Below are 13,207 nucleotides of genomic sequence, written 5' to 3'. Positions count from 1 at the left end.
TGCAGATTTGGAAGGGACCTCAATGGAAATCTAGTCCTGTAGCCTTCTTAGACTTTACCGACTGGTGGGGTCTGCGTTGCTCCCGGGAGGGAGGAAGGAAGTCAAATGACACCAAGGTTGATTCAGAGAAAGAGTTGATTCTGCTCTCCAGATAGCAGAAGGCACTTGCGTGGTCAGTTCACAGCAAGTCCAAAGAAATGAGAGATTCCATGCAGTATATATATCCTCCAGGCACCCTCTCCCCCCTTCCCCAGGAATCCAGCCACGTCAGCTTATACACGTAAGTTGACATCCATGACCGTAAACAGTTGTTCCGGTTCTGGCACTCTTGACCATAAAAGGTTGTTCCTGTTCCTATAGTCTTATCTTGGGGCAGGAGGTCACCAACTTCTGGCGCCGTTCCCGGGTCTCTTGTCAGACTTGACAAGGTCTGTGCGTCTTTGTGGTCAGGATGTAAGATAAGACCCAGACGTGCCATCCCTGCTCTACTGGAACTGGCAAGGCCACTCATTGCCGTCATGGACTGATAAGGGAGAGGGCTTTGAGCACTTGTTTATACAGCTGGGTTTTCTGTTTATACATTGACTCAAGCTCAAGCTTCCTGAGCTTGAAAAGCTCAAGTTAATGCATTTTAGAAATGCTCCCTTGGAGGAGGAAAAATGGGGATTTTGGGTCAGTTTCAAACTGACTGCACAGAAACCCATTCCTTCAGTCCAGCCCTCTGCAATGCAAGAATCCCAGCTATGGTAGCCCTGACCTGTGGCCACCCAACATCTGTTTAAAAACCTCCAGCGAGGAGAGTCTGTTCTACAGTCAAACACAGCTCTTACCCTCGAGAGCAGGAGAAAACAAGCCTGTTCCATCCTCCATGTGACAGCCCTTCAGAGATTTGAAGATGGCTCTCATATCACCTCTCAGTCTCCTCTTCTCCAGGCTAAACATACCCAGCTCCCTCAACCATTCATTGTAAGTCTTGGTTTCCAGACTCTTGGTCATCTGGGTTGTCCTCCTCTGCACATGTCCCAAACAGAGTAGAATAATAGAATATGGAGGCCAGTTGGCCAAAATATTGGGAAATTTTGGAGCAAGAAGGAGATAGACTGAAATTGCAGAGTTTTGAGAAATTAAAAAACAAAGTCCGAGACTGGTTACATTATTTTCAGATAAGGGAGGCATACAATTTGGACAGGAAAATTGGCTTCCAGGTGGAAAAATCTAAATTAGAAACAGAAGTGCTAGAACCTAAAACTAAAATCATGTCAAAAATGTATAACTTGCTGCTGAAATGGAATACACAGGATGAAACGGTTAAGTCAGCTATGATTAAATGGGCACAAGATCTTGGACATAACATCATGTTTGCTGATTGGGAACAGTTATGGACCACAGGTATGAAATTCACGGCATGTAATGCCTTAAGAGAGAATATTATGAAAATGATATACAGGTGGTACATAACCCCAGTCAAGCTTGCAAAAATATATCACTTGCCCGATAATAAATGCTGGAAATGTAAGGAAGTTGAAGGTACATTCTTTCACCTATGGTGGACGTGCCCAAAGATTAAGGCCTTCTGGGAAATGATTTATAATGAAATGAAAAAGATACTTAAGTATACCTTCCTGAAAAAACCAGAGGCTTTTCTCTTGGGCATAGTCGGCCATCTGGTGCCAAAGAAAGACAGAATTTTCTTTATGTATGCTACAACGGCAGCAAGAATACTTATAGCAAAGCACTGGAAGACTCAGGATCTACCCACTCTGGAAGAATGGCAGATGAAGTTGATTGACTGTATGGGACTGGCAGAAATGACCGGCAGAATCCGCGACCAGGGAGAAAAGTCAGCAGAAGAAGATTGGAAGAAATTTAAGGACTATCTACAGAAATATTATAAAATTAATGAATTTTGAAAAGATGTTGGTTTGAACTTTGGTGGGGACTAGCTGTTATGATAAAGATAATGGGGATTATAATGGTTTATGTTATTAAATTTTAAAAAAAAAGCTGAATGGAAAATAAGGTTTTATTTTAAAAGGAATGTTAAGAGATTAGGATTTGCTGAATTAATAAGGTGAACTAGAGAACAAGAAGGGGAGGTATGAGGAAGTCAAAGAAATATGTGATTGAAAAACTGTTATTGAAACTGAATTGTTTTTAATATTTTTCTTTTTCTCTTTTTTTGTGTTTATATAAAATTGGAAAATCTAATAAATATTCATTAAAAAAAATAGAATAATAGAATCACAGAATCTTAGAGTTGGGAGGGAACCCAAGGGTCATCTAGTCCAACCCCCTGAAATGCAGGAATCTCAGCTTAAGCATCCATGGCAGATGGCCATCTGATCTCTGCTTTAAAATCTCCAAGGAAGGAGAGTCCACAAGCTCGCGAAGGAGGCCGTTCTACTGCCAAACGGCTCTTCCGTTCAGAAAGTTATTCCTGATGTTTAGTCAGAATCTCTTTCCTTAAAAGGGACCTTCAGTTCCCTGGATTGTCCCTGTCCCTTTGACCTCTTTGCTGACCTCTCTATCCTTTGAAGTTTGGGCAGACTTCCTCTTCCTCCTTCTATACTGTGAAAACAAAGGAGGGAGCACGGCTGCCTGTGTTTCCTCTAGACTCGTTAGCTTAGGCTTGGGAGAAAAGCAATGACAAACCTAGACAGCATCTTAAAAAGCAGAGACATCACCTTGCCGACAAAGGTCCGTATAGTAAAAGCTCTGGTTTTCCCAGTAGTGATGTATGGAAGTGAGAGCAGTAGTGATGTATGGACCATAAAGAAGGCTGATCGCTGAAGAATCAATGCGTTTGAATTCTGGTGCTGGAGGAGACTCTGGAGAGTCCCATGGACTGCAAGAAGATCAAACCTCTCCATTCTGAAGAACATCAGCCCTGAGTGCTCACTGGAAGGGCAGATCCTGAAGCTGAGGCTCCAAGACTTTGGCCACCTCAGGAGAAGAGAAGACTCCCTGGAAAAGACCCTGATGTTGGGAAAGATGGAGGGCACAAGGAGAAGGGGACGACAGAGGACGAGATGGTGGGACAGTCTTCTCGAAGCTACTAGCATGAGTTTGACCAAACTGCGGGAGGCAGTGGAAGACAGGAGTGCCTGGCGTGCTCTGGTCCAGGGGGTCACGAAGAGTCGGACACCACTAAACGACTAAACAACAACAACAGTTAGCTTGGGTTAGAACAGGAAAGTTATTTATTATTCTGGTTCGCCAGAAGCGGCTTAGTCCTGCTGGCCACATGACCCGGAAGCTGTCTGCGGACAAACGCCGGCTCCCTCGGCCAGTAAAGTGAGATGAGCACCGCAACCCCAGAGTCGTCTGTGACTGGACTTACCTGTCAGGAGTCCCTTTACCTTCACCTTTTATTCCTTAGCCTTTTCTTCTGCCCAAGATATTCCAGAAGGCAGAGGAGGTTTAGGGTCAGTGTTTTCCTTCTCCTAGGTGGGCTCCCTTCCCAGGTGCAGAAACTGCCTTCCTGACTGTCGGACCCACTTTTGGTCTCGTCCGCTCCCATCTGCAACCTGTGGGTCCCCAGGTGTTTTTGGACTACAACTCCCATCATCCCTCACCACTGGTCATGCCGGCTAGGAATGATGGGAGTTGTAGTCCAACAACATCTGGGGACCCGCAGGTTGAGAAACAGTGTGCTAGAGTCAAACCCTAAAGTGCTTGAGCCCCGTCGGCTCCCCTCCCCTGGTTTAGCCAGCCAGTCGAAGCTGTTTACTGGGACTGTGGCCGCTGTCACCTGCCAGCAGCTTCTAGGAGCAGCAGGTGAGAGTTGAATGCAAGGTGGAGACCAAAGGTGGACAAGCCGCCCCAGAAGGAGCACGACGTGGTCCCCACCAGAAATACCACCCCTCATCTAACAGTCTGTTTTTTTTTATATAAATATTTATTAGATTTTCCAATTTTATATAAACACAAAAAGAAAAAGAAAAAGAAAAATATTAAAAACAGATCAATTTCGATAGCAGTCTTTCAATAACATATTTCTCTGACTTCCTCATACCTCCCCTTCTTGTTTTCTAGTTCATCCCAATAGTTCAGCAAATCCTAATCTCTTAACATTCCTTTTAAAATAAACCTCATTTTCATTCCACTTTTTTTTTTAGATAATAACTTAAACAATCTTAATCCCCATTATCTTTATCATAACAGCTAGAGACCACCAAAACTCAAACCAACATCTTTTCAAAGTTCATTAATTTTATAGTATTTCTGTAAATAGTCCTTAAATTTCTTCCAACCTTCTTCTGCCGACTCTTCTCCCTGGTCGCGGATTCTGCCGGTCATTTCTGCCAGTCCCATACAGTCAATCAACTTCATCTGCCATTCTTCCAGAGTGGGTAGATCTTGAGTCTTCCAGTGCTTTGCTAAAAGTATTCTTGCTGCCGTTGTAGCATACATAAAAAAAGTTCTGTCCTTCTTTGGCACCAAATGGCCGACTATGCCCAAGAGAAAAGCCTCTGGTTTTTTCAAGAAGGTATACTTAAATACCTTTTTCATTTCATTATAAATCATCTCCCAGAAAGCCTTAATCTTTGGGCACGTCCACCAAAGGTGAAAGAATGTACCTTCAACCTCCTTGCATTTCCAACATTTATTATCAGGCAAATGATATATTTTTGCAAGCTTGACTGGTGTCATGTACCACCTGTATATCATTTTCATAATATTCTCTCTCCTCATCTAACAGTCTGAACACCCTGTGTATGTATATGGGTATAGTGGTACCTCGGGTTAAGTACCATATTTTTCACTCCACAAGACGCACCAGACCACAAGACGCACCTAGTTTTTGGAGGAGGAAAACAAGAAGAAAAAAAATTCTGCATCTCAGAAGCCAGAACAGGAAGAGGGATCGCTGCTTTCGCTGCGCAGCCATCCCTCTTGCTGTTCTGGCTTCTGGGATAGCTGCGCATCCTGTATTCGCTCCATAAGACGCACACACGTTTCCCCTTACTTTTCAGGAGGGAAAAAGTGAGTCTTATAGAGCAAAAAATACGGTACTTAATTCGTTCCGGAGGTCCGTTCTTAACCTGAAACTGTTCTTAACCTGAAGCACCACTTTAGCTAATGGGGCCTCTTGCTGCTGAAGTGCCGCCAGAGCATGATTTCTGTTCTCATCCTGAAGCAAAGTTCTTAACCCAAGGTACTATTTCTGGGTTAGTGGAGTAACCTGAAGCGCATGTAACCTGAAGCGTATGTAACCCGAGGTACCACTGTATATATGTTTGTGTATATTTCAATAATTCTCCCTGCCACCCACAGAAAGGACCGAGAGGTGACTCTGCAGCCTATCATCGATGCAGCAGGGGACTGGAAGCCGCCCCCCCAAACTCTAAAGAGGGGACCCCCTCCTTTCCTTCGCTGCCTGCGCCCGAGGGACACGCACCACAGAAAGCAAAACCTGAGCAGACATCTGTGCTGACGGAAGCACGGCTGCCTAATTCCCTGGCAAGAGCTTTATTATCCCATTGCATTATTAATCCCAATTATTCATTTGCTTGATTACAATTCTTCTATTTTAGTGGTTTTATGAATTGCGTCGCACGGCGCCTCTCCCCAAGGCGTGGAGGCTAGGACGGCATGCCAATTTGGGCTTTGCGCTCCTTCCGGCGGAGAGTCACGCGCACGATGGTTTCCAGGAAAAGGCCGCCAGCTTCTGAGTCACACAGCATTGTTCCGTGGAGAGAAAGCACGCCAACAAAGGGGCTATTGAGGGGGGGGGAGTTTATTCCCTTAGGAAAATTGCACCCGTTGAGAGAGCTTCTGGAATCCACACAGAACGCTTCATGCAGTATGTGGGTGTCCCCCCCTGCTGAAGAACTCTGTGCCATCCGACAGCTTGCCTCTGTACCCGAGCAACACCTGACCTAGTTTAGCTCCCTTCTCACTGCAGAAGGTGAGGTTTCATGGTCCCAAATAGGTTAGTGTCTGAAGCAGAAAATTCAGTTGGCGACTTATCCCCGGGGAACACAGTCTCAAAGGGACGTTCTCCTTCTTGTTGGAATGAAGCAAAGTTGCTCATGGGCGTGAATTTCAATGGGGAAAGAAACCCCCGGAGGGATCGTTCGCTGCGGGTCTGATAGGCCTTTTTCATGGCACCCCAAATCTGCTCCTTATTCATTATTCATTGCATAACATATGTACAGCCGCTCGGCTGCAAAAATTGGTGTACAAAATAATAATAATAAAACAATAAGGAAATGCAACAACAATGATTTAAGGCATTCAAAAGGTTAAAGTAAATATAGACTAAAAACAGACTGAAGCTTGTAAAGTTCCTAAACATATATAGGTAGGCTTGTCCAAACAAAAATGGTTTTAGCAGGGGCCAAAAAGAGTACAGTTAAAGCACCTGCATAACATCACTAGGCTGGAAGTTCCAAAGTTCTGCCACACTAAAATGTTGATTTCTTACTGGTATTGTGTGTTCCCTGTAACAATGCCTGATCCTTTGATCAAAGCTGTCTCGTAAGTAAACACTGCACTAAGTTGTTAAGGGTTTTATATACTAGCAGGAATACCTTGAACCTGGCCAGGTAGCGAATGGGCAGCCAGCACAATCTCTGAGCACAGGTGTGAGATAGAAGAAGAAGAAGAAGAAGAGTTTGGATTTGATATCCTGCCTTTCACTCCCTTTAAGGAGTCTCAAAGCGGCTAACATTCTCCTTTCCCTTCCTCCCCAACAACAAACACTCTGTGAGGTGAGTGGGGCTGAGAGACTTCAGAGAAGTGTGACTGGCCCAAGGTCACCCAGCAGCTGCATGTGGAGGAGCGGAGACGCGAACCCGGTTCCCCAGATTACGTGACTACCGCTCTTAACCACAACACCACACTGACAAGGCCTTGCTCCTTGGCTGCAGCTCCTTGAGATTGAAGATCTGAAGAGCTAGCATGCTAGTTATTTCCTGCTTAGACTACTGCAATGCGCTCTACGTGGGGCGACCTTTGAAGGTGACCTGGAAACTACAATTAATCCAGAATGCGGCAGCTAGACTGGGGACTGGGAGCGGCCGCCGAGACCTGAAAGATCTTCACTGGCTCCCAGGATGTTTCTGAGCACAATTCAAAGTGTTGGTGCTGACCTTTAAAACCCCAAACGGCCTTGGCCCAGTATATCTGAAGGAGCGTCTCCACCCTCATAGTTCAGCCCGGACACTGAGGTCCAGCTCCGAGGGCCTTCTGGCGGTTCCCTCCCTGCAAGAAGCGAGGTTACAGGAAACCAGGCCTTCTCAGTGGTGGAACGTCCTCCCATCAGATGTCAAGGAAATAAACAACTATCTGATTTTTAGAAGACATCTGAAGGCAGCCCTGTTTAGGGAAGTTTTCAATGACTGATGTTTTATTCTGTTTTAATATTCTGTTGGGAGCCGCCCAGAGTGGGGAAACCCAGCCACATGGGCAGGGTATAAATAATAAATTATTAATGGCAGATGAAGGTGATGGATTATATGGGACTGGCAGAAATGACTGGCAGAACCCGAGACCAGGGAGAAGAGACGGTGGAAGAAGATTGGAAGAAATTTAAAGACTATCTACAGAAATATTGTAAAATTAATGAATGTTAGAATGATGTTGGATAGAAATTAAGTGGTTTCCAGCTGTAATGCTTTAAGAACATGGAAGAAGGGTATAAATAGGTAAAAAAATAATTAAAATGATGTTGGATTGGAAATAAGTGGTATTAGCAACAAAGTTAATAAGAATATGCAAAAATGAATTGATAATGGATGAAAATACTGAGTTATAAAATGTTAAGTTATAGAGATAAGATAAATGAAAGAGGGTAAGGATTTGCTGATTTGATTATTTAAATGGGAATACAAGAAGGGGAGGTGTGAGGAAGTCAAAGAAACAAGCAAATGAGTTTTAAGTTATGAAAAATAATTGTTTTTAATTTTTCTTATTTTTACTCTTATTTTTTATTTTTTTATTATGTGTTTTTGTATATTTGTCTTTGTAAAATCTTAATAAATATTTCTTAAATAAATAAATAAATAATAAATTGTTGTTGTTGTTTTTCCAAAGGTAGCCCAAATCTGTTCCATAGAGTCATAGAGAGGGAAGGGCCCCCCCAAAGCTCATCTGGCTCACCCCCTACAATGTCCTTAATAGCTGCTATTCAGAGGTGCAGGAGGGACCTGCAGGAAAATGACACAATGTGCAATGCTCCTGTTGAGCCAGCCAGCTAGCTGGACCCTCTACCAGAACTCCATTCCATTCCATTGCCAACACTCTTTTCCCATTCCAGCATGCTCAGTCCTCATTGGCTGTTTGGGAGAGGGGGTTACACCTGTCGGGTCTTCTCCCCCCACGCCACCAAGATGTTTGGTAGTTCTGCAAAGTGCAGAGGTTCTGCAAACCTCGAGATTTCCCTGAGCATGCCGCCCCTCCCTCTTGTTTTCCTTCCATTTCATTCCTGGCGGTGGCCACCAACTGAACTCGCTAAAAGAGGGAGAACCGGGAGGTTCCAGACAGTTGTCGCAACTGGTGGCCACTGGTGGGTCTCTCATCCTTCATCCTGCACTTGCCCATTCTCTTCAAAAAAACCGTCAAAGCTGGTGACCCCCAACATGTTGGCAGCGAATCCAGCGAATGCTGCCAATCCAATTTTATCGGGTGACCCAGAATTCCTGCACGACCAAAGGAGAAAAATACCAACCTTCTCTACCCCGTCTCCCCACCATAATTTTTGACATATCTCCTGTGTCTTCCCATCATGGAAGCATAGAACCATAGAATTGTAGAGTCAGAAGGGACCCAACGGTCATCTAGTCCAACCCCCTGAAATGCGGGAATCTCAGCCGAAGCATCCATGGCAGATGGCCGTCCAACCTCTGCTAAGAAACCTTCAAGGAAGGAGAGACCACCATCTCCTGAGGTGGACTCCTTTCCACTGTTGAACAGTTCTTACTGTCATAAAGTTCTTCCTGATGTTGAGTCGGAATCTCCTTTCTTGTAACTTGAAGCCATGGGTTCGAGTCCTACCTTCCAGAACAGCAGAAAACAAGCTTGCTCCACCTTCCATGTGAAAGCCCTTCAGATATTTGAAGGTGACTCTCATATCTTCTCTTTTCCAGGGCAAGCACTCCTTCAACCATTCCTCATCAGGCTTGGTTTCATCCTCATCATGGATTTCTACCCCACCTTTTTCCTCTAGGGAGCTCATGATGGCACATACAATTCTCTCCCTTCCCATTTAATTCCCACAACTCTGTGGGGTAGGTTTGGTTGAGAGGCAGTGACTGGTGCCCAGGTCACACCCAGTGGCTGAATGGGAGGACTTGAACGCTTGACTCTCTCAGGTCCTAGTCCAACACTCTAACCACTACACCTCTGACCTAGCAGCTATGAGGATCAGGGCCTTTTCTGATGGTGGCTCCCTCCTTGTTGTGGGTCTCCCTCCCGAGAACGCCAAAAGAGGAAGCCCTCTCAGGACCATTCAGGAAGCGAGCTGAGCTCTGTCTGTTCTGAGCTGTCTGCTTCGATCCTAAATATATGCCTTATCTTCCCTTTGCAACCTTCGAGTTCCATTGTTTGACGGCGCCTTTGATTGCTTTATTGCTGCAATTTCCAAATTTTCAGGGAATCGTCTCCAGGTTGACTCATCTGCCAAGGAACTCCTGGCAAGGGCTTCTGGGGAGACACCAGCCAGCTAGGAGGGTGCAACTCTCATTGCTGGCACTGTTCGAACCAGGAGAGACTCCCAGAATGGCCACTCACCCACCCCTCAAGCACTCCCCCATGGCTGTGGGGTGGTGTTGTTGTTTTCTCATGGGGAAGATCAGCAGCCACAGGAAATGTTTCCGAGCGAATCATCCCTGCCGTTGTTGATCTTCTCGTTGAGGAGCCCCTGAGAAGGTGCCAATGAACCCCAGGGGTGCCCAGAAAACAGCTTGGGAACTGCGGCTTTTATTAGCTACCGCCTGGCTGATGGCGGATTTTATAGCTCTATAGTTGTCTCTGTGAAACTATGGGGTACGAGCCACATGGAGGGCCTGCTGTCTGGAGACAACTCTTCCCAGAACCACCCCAGCCTGAAGGCTGAAGCTGCCCATTTCTGCTGCAGGGGGTCCTCCACCGTCCACTCTGAATCTAAACCCCAGAAGCAGGTCTGGGAAAGGCCTTGGACCTGCCTAGGGCTCTGAAAAGACGCAGACAGTCCAGCCTTGGGGCCCCAGATGTTGCTGGACTTCAAAGCCCACCATCCCCAGCCAGCCTAGCCCAATGGGCAGGGGTGATGGGTCTTGTAGTCACAAGGAACGGTTGAGGAAGTTGGGAATGTTCAGCTGGGTGAAGAGAAGACCGAGAGATGATCATAGAATCATAGAATCTTAGAGTTGGAAGAGACCACAAGGGCCATCGAGTCCAACCCCCTGCCAAGCAGGAAACACCATCAGAGCACTCCTGACATATGGTTGTCAAGCCTCTGCTTAAAGACCTCCAAAGAAGGAGACTCCACCACACTCCTTGGCAGCAAATTCCACTGTCGAACAGCTCTTGCTGTCAGGAAGTTCTTCCTAATGTTTAGGTGGAATCTTCTTTCTTGTAGTTTGGATCCATTGCTCCGTGTCCGCTTCTCTGGAGCAGCAGAAAACAACCTTTCTCCCTCCTCTATGTGACACCCTTTTATATATTTGAACATGGCTATCATATCACCCCTTAACCTCCTCTTCTCCAGGCTAAACATGCCCAGCTCCCTTAGCCGTTCCTCATAAGGCATCGTTTCCAGGCCTTTGACCATTTTGGTTGCCCTCCTCTGGACACATTCCAGTTTGTCAGTGACCTTCTTGAACTGTGGTGCCCAGAACTGGACACAGTACTCCAGGTGAGGTCTGACCAGAGCAGAATACAGTGGCACTATTACTTCCCTTGATCTAGATGCTATACTCCTATTGATGCAGCCCAGAATTGCATTGGCTTTTTTAGCTGCCGTGTCACACTGTTGGCTCATGTCAAGTTTGTGGTCAACCAAGACTCCTAGATCCTTTTCACATGTACTGCTCTCAAGCCAGGTGTCACCCATCTTGTATTTGTGCCTCTCATTTTTTTTGCCCAAGTGATATGATATGAAATATAAGTGATATGAAATGATATAATATAAGTGATATGAAATGATAGGATAGCCATTGTCAGGAGTGCATGCAGGAGCCAGGCCCTGTGACCAGTAGGGCTTTGCAGGACTGGGGCCTTCCTAAGTTTGCTCTGGAGAGGCAAGGCGTGGCCGCACAGGTGAGGCCGCTTGGTAACTCGCTGCACCTGGTGGCAAGAGCCGGGAAGGGATATAAGGTCAGCATTTCCCTTCGGCTCTTTGCCACAGCAACACGTTCCTTCCCTTGCTGCGTTTGGCTTCTTGCTTCCTGATCCTCGGACCTCAGCTTCTTGACCCCTTGCTTCTCGACCATCGGACCCTCAACTTTGTGACTCCTTGCTTCTCGACCCTCGGACCCTTGACTTCGTGACCCCTTGCTTCTCGACCCTTGGACCCTCGACTTCCTGACTCCTTGCTTCTCGACCCTCGGACCCTTGACTTTGTGACTCCTTGCTTCTCAACCCTCGGACCCTTGACTTCGTGACCCCTTGCTTCTCGACCCTCGGACCCTCGACTTCCTGACTCCTTGCTTCTTGACCCTCGGACCCCGGCTTCTGGACTCTTGTTCCTGCTCCCACCCCACCATCTTGCCTCTGGTACCGACGTCCTCATCCGGGACTTCGATCACCCGTAGACTGGACCGTGACAGCCGTCTGGATAGCTCAGTTGATTAGAGCATGGTGCCGATAACGCCAGTGTCATGGGTTCGATTCCCATAAGGGACAGCTGCATATTCCTGCATTGCAGGAGGTTGGACTAGGCAGTGTTTCTCAACCTGTGGGTCCCCAGATGTTGTTGGACTACAACTCCCATCATCCCTGAGCTCTGGCCTTGCCAGCTAGGGATGATGGGAGTTGTAGTTCAACAACATCTGGGGACTCAAAGTTGAGAAAGGCTGGACTAGAGACTTCTGAGTCCTTCCCAACTCTACAGTTCTGTGATTCAAATATCTGAAGAGCTATCATATGGAGCCTGGGGCAGACTTTGGTCATCTTTGGTAGCATGGCTCCCTGAGCAAGGCCAAAACTTGGCAGCTCCAAGTGGATCTTCTCAATTATGAATCTTCTCAATTTGGCGACCCCACAGCTCGGCGCTCTGTGTTGGGGAACCACCTGCATCACCGTTCATCTGATAGAGCAAGTGGATTCAAATCGCAAGGAAGGCAATTCCATCTAAACACTAGGAAGGACTTTCTGATGGTAAGAGCTGTTCCACAATAGGATGGACTCCTTTGGAAGGTGACAGACTCTCCTTCGCTGAAGGTTTCTAACCAGAGGTTAGGTGGCCATCTGTTGGGGGTTCCTCAGCTGGGTTTCCTGCATTGCAGGCAGTTGGACTACATGACTCTTGGGGGTCAACTCTTCTAACTCTACAATTCCATGATTCTATGAAGCTACCATCCAAGAGCCAGAACTTTGCTCCATCAAGACCAGTCTTTCCTGTCCTGGTGTGTCATGGGCTTTGAAGACACTCGAACTCAGGACGCAAGGGAGAAACGTGCTAAGAGGAAGGCACGCCTGGCAAATCCACAGCGTGATCAACTCCCCACTGTGATCAACTCCCCACTGTGGAAGGACGTGTGGATCCAGAATTGGCCTCCACAGTCACTTACGGATTCACTGTTGAAACCATGTTTATGGAAGACAATCTTACTTGGCTATGAGGGATCACCAAAGAAGAAGCCCCTCCCCAGATGTTCTGGACTACAGCTGCCAGCCAGGCATGTCCAATGGGAAGCCCCAGGTCGGAGGAAGCCTGATCTGAACCAACCTGGCCTTGTGTTCTTCAACCTTGGCTCCAGATGTTGGTGGACCAACAGTGGGGAAGGGCTGTGGCTCACCTGCTTAGCATGCAGAAGGACCCAGGTGCAAACCCTGACAGCATCTCCAGGTAGATCTGGGAAAGACTCCTCTTCTGAAACCCCTCTGTTGATAGTCTGCGGACCTATGATTCGGCATAGGGCAGCTTCCTGGCCTTCTTGATCTAACCACTGTACCCACATCCCTCCCAGCACCATCCACCGCTGGCTTCCCTTCTTACTGCTGCGCCAACCTGCGTTGTGATTCCTGTGTTGCAGGGGGTTGGTCTAGATGTCCTTCTGGG

Source organism: Podarcis filfolensis (genome assembly GCF_964270895.1).
Source record: "Podarcis filfolensis genome assembly, chromosome: 8".
NCBI classification, from domain to species: Eukaryota; Metazoa; Chordata; class Lepidosauria; order Squamata; family Lacertidae; genus Podarcis; species Podarcis filfolensis.
The sequence above is the reverse complement of the archived record's forward strand: the minus strand, read 5'-3'. Positions refer to the sequence as shown.